This window comes from Chrysochloris asiatica, unplaced genomic scaffold (genome assembly GCF_000296735.1).
Source record: "Chrysochloris asiatica unplaced genomic scaffold, ChrAsi1.0 scaffold00036, whole genome shotgun sequence".
Classification (NCBI taxonomy): Eukaryota; Metazoa; Chordata; class Mammalia; order Afrosoricida; family Chrysochloridae; genus Chrysochloris; species Chrysochloris asiatica.
Window position 1 is genome coordinate 24,059,730 of NW_006408554.1, and position 12,373 is coordinate 24,072,102.

A 12,373-nucleotide genomic window follows, 5' to 3' on the forward strand; every position below is an offset into this window, starting at 1 on the left:
TCACCCTACCAGGAAAAGAACCATGACCAGCTTAATGCTTGCTGAGGACAAAGGGAATATGGAACGGGTGGTGGAAGAAGGCAGTTCTAAATACCAGCTACAACCATGTAACCGGTTGAATAAAGAAGACTGTAATTCAGAAAAGAGAACTGTAATTGTCTTTTTTTTTTCCTTGTCTGGGTGCATCAAATATTTTTATATTATACTCTCTAAAATGTAAGATGCAAATAGGGCTAGTATGTTTTCAGTGATATGCATGTTAGTTATAATATACTAGGCACAAATATGAATTTATAATTGTCTCTATTAAGAGATTATGGTTCAAGGAAACGTATTGTACTATAGGATAAGCACTGGACTGGTAATTGTAAGGTTGGCAGTTCAAAACCACCAGCTGCTTTTAGACACTCTATACAGGATAGATATGAGTTAGAACTGACTTAATGTCACAAACAATAGTAACAAAATACAGGTGCCAAGTTGACATGGGGTAGACTGTAATAGATAAGATTTTGTCTCATGTTTTTTTTTGTTTTTTTTTTTAAACTAGGATTCTTAGTGGTTTGATATCTGAGATACAGTTATCCCCCATGATGAGATCTAACATAATATAACTACTTCTATGATTTGATTTGCTATAACCAGCCAGTCAACTGAAAAGTTTCCTCTGGGGTGTGGCCTGCTTACTATACATTGGACACTTACTATACATTCAAAAGCTTTTGATTAGTCAATAAAGCACATTTGCTTTAGCATCTCTATACTGGAGATGAAGTTTCAGAGTGTCTTCTGACATCCATTTTGATATTTTCCTTCTTTCTTTCTTGTCTTCTTAATGACTTTTTGCTTTCTTCCTGTATAATGTTTTTGATGTCATCCCACAACTCTTCTGGTCTTCAGTCTTTAGTGTCTAATGTAGCAAATCTGTTCTTCAGATGATCTCTAAATTCAGGTGGGATATATTCACGGTCATATTTTGGCTCTCGTGGACTTGTTTTCCTTTTCTTCAGCTTTCAATCTGAATTTGTATATGAGCAACTGATGGACTGTTTCACAGTCTCCCCCTGGCCTTGTTTTGGCTGATGATATGGAGTTTTTTCACCTTCTCTTTCCACAGATGTAGGCAGTTTGATTTTTGTATATTCCATCTGGTGAGGTCCATGTATATAGTCATTTCTTATGCTGTTTAAAAAGATATTTGAAATGAACAAATCATTGGTTTTTTCATAATTCTTTCATGTGCTTGCTAGCATCATTTCTATCACCAAGCCCATATTTTCCAACTACTGATCCTTCCCTGTTGTTTCCAACCTTCGCATTCCAATAACCAGATAAAAACAGGAAGATGCTAATGAGATGGACTGGTACAGTGGCAGCAACAATGGTCTCAAGTGTAGCAACAATTAATGAGGATGATGCAGGAATGGGCAGTGTTTCATTCTGTTGTGCATAGGGTCTCTGTGAGTCGGAACTGCCTTGACAATACCTAATAACAACAATCAATGCCAAAGAGGTCATGGTGGCAGTGGTTAAATTACTTGGCTACTAACCAAGGAAGAAACATGTGGCAGTCTGCTACCATAAAGACACTGGAAACTCTGTGAATCAGTTCTTGTTTGACCTATAAAGTTACTATGAATCAGAATCCACTCAATAATAGTGGACTTTGGATTAATGCCAGAATTTTAATGCAAAGTTGCAGCATTTATCTTACGGTTGCACAAAGAATTGGGGGTGTCCTGGAATGGGTAATGCTCAAATATGCAAGCATTAATATAGGCTTAGGAGTCAGCTCCTGAGTAAATTAAAATACATCAGAAATCCTAGTGTAGAAATAAAAAAGTACTGAGCACAATTATTAAAAACCAATCTTAAGGTATTTTTAAAAGGGGGGCAATTCAAAATAAAAGTAAGGAGAGAAGAAAAAAAACATATTTTCAAAAATCAAGGGCAAGATTATAGTCTATGAATAAGTATCTGAGATCAATTTGAAATTGCAGTTTCAAGTGAGTTCCAGAGTATTGATTTTTAGGTGCATAGTTTCTGTATTTAGGACTATATGAACAGTGTGGCTCTTTAAGCCTATTGTGGTTAGTCTAGTAACATAGAATATTGATGATTCAACAGCATCTGAGTGCAGGTTAACTGAATTTTAAAGTTTTGGAACAAATGAAAATGGGCTTCTTCAGCTTGTGTTTATCACCAAAATTATATCTCTTTTCCTGGGCGGTGATAAATTGCAGTGTTTGTGTAAAAGTCATCTTCCTGGGCAATATGCTACTTCTTCAAATATATATCATCTTAGTCATTTATTCCTTTAAAGAAGCTAATAACTGAACATCCACATTGCATTCTTTCTGTAATATAAATATATCTTGGATGTATCATGGGTTAAGCATTAGACTGCTAACTGTGAAGTCAGCACTTCAAACTCGCTAACTTCTCCATAGGAGGAAGAGTAAACTTTCTGCTCCCATACAGATTTATGGCCTGGGAAAGCCTATGGAACTGTTCTAATCTACACTACAGGACCTCCATGAGATAGAATCAATGTGACAGCAGTTGGTTTTGTGACAAATTTAAAAGAAGAACACATAGTGTGTAGTCTCTAGTGTTACATTTGTCTACTCTGGAAAGACTTCATCCACAAAATGTTGATGTTGTTGAGTGCCATTAAGTGAGTCCTGTATAGGGTTTCCAAGGAGCAGCTGGTGGGTTTGAACAGCCAATCTTTCTTGTGGCTCAATCTTGCAGTCCAGCACATTATCCTGCAATGCCACACCAGTACTCCATCCACAGAATAAGTAAATAAGAATAATCTCTACTTCTCACTTAACAGTCTGTAATCAACCCTGCTGCATCTTACTTCTTGATCAACTTTTTTTTATTATATTCCATTGTCAGCAGCCTTGACTATGCATATATCCCTGGCTTCATAATAGAACTTTTCCTGAATTTTCTATATTTAGTGACACTATTCTAAGATTGGGATTCATACATTAGCTATGTGGTGTTGAATTTGGTAGTGAAATATTTAGTTCATTCCACAGCTCTAATTCTTCTCTCATTGTGAACTCAATAGCTACTTCTCATACTAGAATTATGGATAAGAGTCAGCTTGTTACCTGCTGCCCTTTATCCTGGGCTCCTGGGCTACTTTACCCCCATTTATCCTCAGGGAACTTGGGTATTTTTTCAGGAAAGCAACTGAGGTTTCTGACATAGATCTTAATGTTTTCTTGAATTTACAATGATCTGCATCTGTCCTTAACTTTATAAAAATCACAATCTCAATATTTTATGTGTGCAAGAAACTTCAAACATATAGAGATCATTTCACAATAGAAAGTTTAAAAGTTAATTGGTGACCACAATTTGGAAGCAGATGTTTTAAATGTACAACACAATTTCCAAGGTGACAAGTTATATTAACCCTAACAGTCCCCATAGCGCCTGTGTCATTTAAGGAGCCTTGGTGCTGCAGCAGGCTAAATGCTGGGCTGTCAACCAAAAGATCAGTGGTTCAAAGCCACTGATCTATAGAGGAAAGATAGGCTCCCCTAAAGATTTATACTCAGCAATCCATTATAATATGGCTATGGGTCAGAACTGACTACAGTGTCAGTAGTTTTGAGTTGGGGCTATCATTTGGCATTCCTTGGCTTACTGAGGGATCCTCACATGTTTTACCCCCCTCCCACCCATGTGTGATGCTGTCTCAGTGTATATTCCTTTTATCAGAGGACAATCAGAAGGGATTAGGATTAGGATCCATTCTGTTCCAGTATGACTTTTGTTTTTTAAAAATACAATTTTATAGAAACTGGGTTTCTTACATTCTGCTGGGAACTGTTTCATGCATACACACACACACACACACACACACACACACACACACATGACTCACCTTATATCAAATTCCAAAAGTGTAACTAAAATATAAGAATATTATGAATATAGATAACAAATACCATAGAGGTATTTGTTATCTATATTCATAATATTCTTATATTTTAGATAACAAATACCATAGTGGCACAAGTTCAAGTATTAGTGTAACAAATAACCTCATAACAAACATCTTACGGAAAAAAAAGACATGATTTGTCACAGGTTTGGTTAACTGTCCTCTAAGTTTACACCTAGTCAGTTCAAATGTGTTGACTGCTCAGTTACAATGTATTGAAAAGTACATTTCAGTACTTTATTTAAGAAAAGAAAACGTTATGATTTTATGGAAACCTGAATTCCATCTGGTGGTTTTTATTCCTCATGAAGTAAGTACAAACCATCCAGAATCCTGGAGCCCAAAACAAGAAGTAATGCTACAAATATCCGTTGAAGGGTGGGTCAATAAATAGGGTATGTGCAGTACCAGTTGCTGTAGGATACACCTAGCTTCATGGGAGCAGCTACCCCCCATTTGGAGCAGCACACCTTACCCATCCAACACCACCCCTGTTTTTGTGGTGAGGAATACTTCACTGTCTCTTGTCCATTGTCTGAAAACAGACAACCAAATTCTATCTTACATTGAAGTAGCTGGTAAATTTTAAGAGCATGGCCATAGTACTAGGGATACATGAAAACACTTACAAAACAGAAAAAAAAATGCCTGATACATTGGAGCCCTAAAGTATTGGCAAGATGTGATAAATTCATTTGGCTAATATTTGTAACCCTCGCTATAAGCTAGATTGTTTTACTTCTAGAAGACACTAATAGAATTATGAAGACATTAAACCAAATTATTTGTAAACTGAGATGTGTAATGATCCCTCCTGCTGCTGAAAGCACTGCATAAAACCTAGAAACAAAACCCGTATTTGGGTTTTATCTCAAGCATTTGTCTTCACTTAAAGGCAAAAAAAATAATAATAATAAGTTTCTTCTGTGTTCCAGTTGTTTTCACAGATAACTGCTAACTGCCTCTTATATTCAGTGAATCATTAGTGTATTAAAAAGAAAACTAGTTAATCATCCCCCTAATTAGTGCCATTATCAGTACAAAAGGTTAATTTACAAAAATGTAAATATTCATAACATAATCCAGCTGTATATTTCCTACATTTGCACCACAGGTTGAAACTATTTTATGGATCAAAAAACTAAAACCTGAAGGGCTCAAAATAAGCTAGATTCACATTATCTCTTTAAAAGGAAAAAGGCCTAACCACACAGTATTATTTATATGAAGAAAGTTCAAACACATGACCAACATCTGGTTAGTCACTTCATTATTTCTCCTGTCTTTACAAAATATATGCAGTGACTTTAGATCAAATCTATAAATATACTTTGCACACTTAGATTAAAGAGCATACAAAGTAAGTTCCTAAACTAGCAGTCTGTTTCTTTGCTGTCAATACAATTCTGATCCTGCAGTTTAAACGAGGAAGCTTTCTTGCTTCTGGTGACAGGATGGTCTGTGAGGTCTTCAAAAGACTTTGCAGCTGTGCCATTTGGGCAAGGGTCCTCAAATGCATCTGCGTCAATGTGTGAGTTGGTGCTGGGGTCTTCCTGGATGGTGTCCATCCTCTGGTGGTCTAGTTTGGGAGCCACCGGCACTGGAGGCATTACTGGGGTGGGCTGCAGGGAGGGATTCTGGGGCACAGGGAATGGTTTAATAATGCAAACAGAAGCTGAATCCATGCTGCTTAGCATTACAACGTTACTAGGGAAACAGAGACAGAGAGTCATACTGCTTATCCAATTTCTTATTCACACAGTGAACTAGAATGCTGAAAGGAATCCAAAATATTAGGGAGAAAACCAGGACTGAACCTACAATGTTGTCTGCTAAAAACTTCCCAAAAATATTAATGCTCATTTGGTCAATGAAATCCCAAAATCATTTAATTACAGCCTGTATGTGTTTCTCACATTTGCCATTCATGTCACAAAATACCACTGTACAGGCTTTCCTTTCCTCAAAAATAAATTCTTTTGTTCAGCATTGACGTAGGGCATACACCGGCCAAAGTGATCCTGGCAGCTTACCTTGCATGAGTTGTCAATTTTGTTACATGCACAGCAATCCAGTTTCTGTTCCCACTCGCACTTTCTATCTGTACACGTCCCAAGATCCAGGTACAATATGCCATCTTCTGCATTTCCAGGAGGAGGGCACTCACTGCTATTTGTTACCTGTGCAGTAAGACATACCTTTGCAAGTAGCATTAACAGCCTCTTAGCACTTCTGGGCAATCTCAAACTGGCAGTTTTTACATCAAGGACTACTTCTGTCCCTGCACTGAAAATCTTACAATTTGTTATTGTAGCAGGAATCATTGTTCTTCAGGTACATGATGCCAAGATCACATTCTTCCCCTTCATCCACCCTGGAGTTCTCACACACTTCGTTGCTGCGTTCTCGAAAACACTACTGGACCTTACCAAAATCTTGGTAGGTGAGCAGATTTGCTAGGCAGACTTTAGATGCTTCTTCAGCTATGGCAAAGCTAAATTGCTCTAGCAACGTCTTCATATACCAAGCATCCTTTTCTTCATGTGGATAATTTTTTTTCCACACAATAATGGTCTTTTGCCAGGTTTTACCTTCTCTGGAGATTTTAAGATGTGAATCTGCTCTATCTGTATTCCATAGCCTTTAAAACCTGCATTGTCCCAAGAGGTATTATGATTGTTATGTTGTTAAGTGTCGTCAAGTCAGTTCCGACCCCTAGCGACCCTGTATAGGGTTTCTGAGGAGCAGCTGGTGAACTTGAACCGCTGACCTTGCAGTTCAAGCAATTTTGCAGTCTGGTGCATTAATCCACAATGCCACACCAGGGCTCCTGCTCTATCTGTATTCCATAGCCTTTAAAACCTGCATTATTCCCAAGAGGTATTCTGATAGATATCATCAACTCTGTCAATTAGCTCTATTAAGTAATTTGTAGCTGTATTCTCTTCCCCTCTGTCCATTTATTTGTAAAAGAGATGATCTGCTGCCACCAATAATTTACACACATTCTTCAAAGGATTAGGATCAGGTCTTCTCTTCACTCAATGAACAACCCCTTCAGATGGCTCTCCACTAGCCCCTTTTGAAGCAAATCTTTATTATCACCTTTTAAATATCCACATGCTTTTGGGGACTGCAAATGTGAAACATTCTTGATTTCATCAGATTTATGAAGTAACATTCTTTTGTCGAGTATCATTAATAAATCTACAAAGTGGCTCTATATTATATTCTGCTCTATGTTGATTCTTATTGTAACATCATCATCTCCTATGTGGGCTAGAATCCTAGAGTCAGGTTCACCGACTATGTGTCCACTGAAGAAGTCCTGTCACTTTACTGCATACTTGCTTTCATTTTTACCATCCACCACTACTTTGAAATTCTGTGAGAAGCGTTCAGTACTTGATGTCAGGTATATTTTAAAATGCCTTTTCAAAGCTGTAAAAGTTTGTAGTGTTTCTAAATGTGTTGAGGTCTGTAGATCTCTCTTTATTACTGAGTGCTTCTGGATATTGGATAAAGCGAGGATATCGCAGTCTGAGAGCTAATCAAGTTTTTGGAGTCGCTAGTGGGAGCCATAGCCCGGCTGGTCGCCAGCACGAAAGGAATCAAGCTAGTCGGGAAGAGGAGACACTGACTCATGTACCAGCCCTGGTCACCTGCTCCACCACTCTGGGAAGCCTTCGTCTGACAGAGGGCATGGGAACTGCTCACATGGGTGGGAAAGAAAGGATCCACTGCTCCCTTCAAGCCTCTTTTAGCCTCCCACGCTGCCTACCAGGAAAACTGTAAAGCCAGGTTCCAGACCCCCGAAGTGCGTTCCGCGAATCTGCTCAACCCACTTCCTTCCGCCATGGACAGTCCCCCCAACCCACGCAGTATAACTTTTAAAGTCTTATTTACATCTACAAAAAAACAAAAATAAAACCTTATTTCCCAAAATAATGTTACACTCTGCGGTGGTTAGGACCTCAATACATCTTTTTTTTTGGGGGGGGGAGGGGGAGTGGGGGCACGCTATTCAATACATGATATATGATTCCAGTAAATATGGTAAAATTTAAGCTAATTTATAATTTTTTACCAGAAATAGAATACTTAATATGTATTTGTTAGATATTGAATGAGAAACCTAATTATGTAAGAAAATTGACCAGATTTATATAATCTGATTTATCTGTAACTGAGAAATGCCTGATTCTGGGGTGAAATTAAGATTTTATTTTTCTATTGTTTCCATTTCTGAGTTATCTTTCATTTGACTCCCAGATATTTCCTCTGTATGTGTGTGTGTGAATAGTTTATATTAGAAATATTCAACAATACCTCTAAATTTAGAGAGTAATTAAATATTTTATTTCATTAAATAAGACAAAATAAGTATATACTGCATACAGTTTGTTAACAGAAATAAGAAAATATAAATGTGTAGAATTATCGACTTCTAAAGGAAACCTTACACATTGTTGATTGTGCTTTGAAGTTCTAAAATAAAAACTTTACTTTTGTTTAAGGGAGCATTTCAATGTGTGGACTGCTAACTAAAAGTTTGGTGGTTCAAACTCACCAGCTACCCCTGCAGGCTTGCTATGAGTTGGAACTGACTCAATGGCACTAAACAACAACATGTTTATATAAACATTAACCTTACTACTTTTAAACCTTCACACATAATTAACATTTTGGAGGACAGTTTTGGTTTATCTATCAAAATTAAATTTCATATAACGTGTTGTCTGATAACTGTTCTTTTAAAAACATATTTTGGGTGTGCGGACGCACGCAGTTGCTTTACGGTTCTCTGCCATCCGCCCTGTTGTGGAGCAAAACCTATTCCTCTCCCACTCAGCAGTGCAGGTTGAATTGGCCAAAGCAGTGGTTATGGAGAAGCCTAGTCCTCTGCTGGTTGGGCGGGAAATTTGTGAGACAGTACTATACACTGCTGAACCAGGCCCCAGACATGCTGCATAGATTTTATGGTATGAATTCTTCTTATGACCATGGAGAATAGGATTCAAATGTGAAACCAGCAGATGCAGTCTATGGACAAAAAGAAATCCATAGGAAAGTGATGTCATCAAACTTTACCAACTGCGACACTAAGATTCGCCATGTTGATGCTCATGCTAGTCTAAACGATGTTGTGGTGGTCCAGATGATGGGGGTGCTCTCTAATAACAACCAAGCCTTGCGGAGATTTATGCAGATGTTTGTCCTTACTCTTGAGGGCTCTGTTGCAAATAAGTTATATGTCTATAATGATATCTTCAGATACCAAGATGAAGTCTTTGGTGGCTTTATCACTGAGCTTCAGGAGGAATCTGAGGAAGAAGTAGAGGAGCCTGAAGAAAGACAGCAGACACCAGAGGTGGTACCTGATGATGCCGGAACTTTCTATGATCTGACTGTCAGCAATGTCTTAGAAGAACATTTAGAGGAACCCTTTGCTGAACCAGAGCCTGATCCAGAACTTGAACCAGAGAAAGAACCTGTATCTGAAATCCAAGAGGAGAAGTCTGAGCTAATGTTAGAAGAAAGGGCTCACGAGGAGACTCAGAAGAGTTCTTCCCCAGCACCTGCAGACATAACTCAGACTGCACAGGAAGATTTAAGGACATTTCCTTGTGCATCTGTGACTAGTAAGAACCTTCCTCCCAGTGGAGCTGTTCCGGTTACTGGGATCCCACCTCATGCTGTTAAAGTTCTAACTTCACAGTCCCATCCAGAGTCTAAGCCTGAATCTCAGATTCCACCGCAGAGATCTCAGAGGTATCAAAGAGTGCAAGAACAAGGAGTAAATATTCCTCCACAAAGAGGACTTAGAACAATTCGTGAGGCTGGTGAGCAAGGTGATGTTGAACCTCAACGAATTGTGAGACACCCTGACAGTCACCATATTTTTACTGGCAACCTGCCTCATGAAGTAGATAAATCAGAGCTTAAAAACTTCTTCCAAAACTATGGGAATATGGTGGAACTATACATTAATATTGGTGGGAAACTACCCAATTTTGGGTTTGTTGTGTTTGATGACTCTGAACCTGTTCAGAAAGTTCTTAGCAACAGGCCTATCATGTTCAGACATGAAGTCCATCTGAAGATGGAAAAGAAGAAGTCTCAAGCTGCAAGGGAAGGGGACCATCGAGATAACCGCCTATGGGAACCTGGAGGCCCCCAAGGTAGGCTAGGTGATGGACTGAGTGGCCCTCCTCATGGAGGTATGGTGCAGAAACCAGAATTTGGAGTTGGAAGAGGCATTGCTCGAAGACACTGACACTTTCTTCACTGGTCATCACACAGCAGAAGAAACCCTAGTTCCTGTAGAATTTCTTCAACCAGCCTTTGGCATCTTGGAGTATAAGCCTAATCTGTTATAAACTGCTTAACGTTTATATACTTGTACTCTTTTTTGTATTAATGGTGCACCCCAACCTTCTTTTCTTTCCTGATCTTTTAGTCCTTCACCCCAATTTTGTGGAATGGTATTTTAGGGAAAACTGATTTTTTTTTTTTTAAAGAAAAAAATATATATATTACTTATACAGACTGGATTTTTAAAAAATAGCCATTTCCCCAAAGGAATGTGTCTTGCATATTACTGACATTTGTTGTTTCATTCATTGGTACATTAACTTCTGAAATCCTGTACAGGGTTGCTATGAGTTGGAACCAACTCCACGGCACAGAACAACAACATGCTCCAAAAGCCTGTAAGAAGTACAGGATTGGATAAAACATTTTGAAAGCAAGAAAAACTGAAATTGTTTCTTCTTTTGAGAGTCATCTTCTGGTGTGGAGAAATTGCCATTGGAAAAAATGACAGTTTTGATTCTCAATGGTGTGATTAAAAATGGAATGAAAAAGCGTTAGAGGTTTATTCTTTTGCTATCACACAACAATGCCAAATCCTACTGTTTTTTTTTACCATTAGTATTTAAATTGTGTGGTAAATTTTAAATGTCTGTAGTACAACTGATAATGCTTTTCTCTTGAACTGTTAAAATTTTTTGAAGTTGAGTCTTTCCATGTTTAATTTGCATTTGTTAAAAGCAAAACAAAAACACAAAATTACCCCAAATCTGAATAATAACAGCAACAAAAATGAAACAGAACAGCAAAACTGTTGTGCCGTCTATTTCTTTTTTATTCCACTCTGGGCAACTGTGTAAAGAAAAATAATAAAAACAAGAACAATCCTAGAAATATAAAGCATATTTTAACAGAAACAAATCCATGTAATAATAAAGTAAAAATATTGTAACTTTCCCATCAATGAAAGAATGGTTATAATAACTATGGCACAATCATCCCACAGATTACCAAAAAAAAAATTATTGAACAAAATCAATCTATGAATTTTTTTTAACTTCAAAATCAAATCACACACTCATCCAATGATTTCATTTTTTCTTCCTTCTTTGATTTTCACCCTCTCTTTCTTCATTTTACACTTATGTGTGTAGATTTCAACATTTAGAAGGGATTGTTAACATTGAGTGTTCTTAGAATTTTATGAGAGTGAAGACTCATTTTTTATACTTTAATGGAGTCTTGGTGTGGTGCTGTAGGATAAATATTTGACTGCAAAGTTGGTTTCAACTGCAGGATTGGCGGTTCAGGCTCACCAGCTGCTCCTTGAAAACCCTATATAGGGTCACTGTAGGTTGGAAACAACTTGACAGCACTTCTCAACAATAACAACAACACATATGTACATATGTATATAAAATTATATATATAACATATAATTATATATATATATATGTTGTTGTTTTTGGTGAGTGCTATGGAGCTGGTTCTGACTTATCATGACGCCAGTATAGGATTTCCAAGTACTGGCTTCTGAATTTGAACCACAGACCTTGGAGTTAGTAGCCCAATGCTTATCCTACAGTGCCACACCAGGATGCCTTTATATATGAGGTGACTTCAAAAGCTCATTGGAAAATGGAATTAAAAGACAATGAAGAATTTCCACACAATTTTGAAACCCCTTTCACCTGTGTTTGTGAATACACGTATGTTGTTGATGTTGTTTAATGCCATGGAGTCAATTTGACTCATAATAATCTTTTTGGGGTTTCTGATAAGCGGCTGGTGGGTTTGGACTGCCAATCTTGCAGTTAGCAGTCTAGTGCTTATCCTACATTGTGGCCCCAGGATCCATATTTATTTTTTTATATCTACAGCTGTAAAGTTAAATGTGACCTATAGAACAGAGTAGAACTGCCCCCATAGATTTTTTGTTGTTGTTGTTGCAAAAGATCTCTTTTTTTGTTGTTGTTGAAGTTTGGGTTTTTTATTTTAAATGTTTTATTGTGAATTATGTGATAGTTTACAAGGAAGAACATTAGCTTTACATTCATCCTATTGTGTATCTTTCATTGCTATGGTTACAATCCC

General features: G+C 37.5%; 1 protein-coding gene and 2 pseudogenes across 1 annotated transcript in view; 2 read left to right on the top strand and 1 right to left on the bottom strand.

Moving 5' to 3' along the window:
• The window catches only part of SNTG1 (syntrophin, gamma 1), a 461,475-nt gene that overhangs the window by 236,554 nt on the left and 212,548 nt on the right, over nt 1–12,373 (top strand). The gene's annotated exons all lie outside the window — the stretch shown is intronic.
• Nucleotides 23–10,244, top strand: LOC102821647 (annotated as a pseudogene).
• Nucleotides 5,341–7,612, bottom strand: LOC102813250 (annotated as a pseudogene).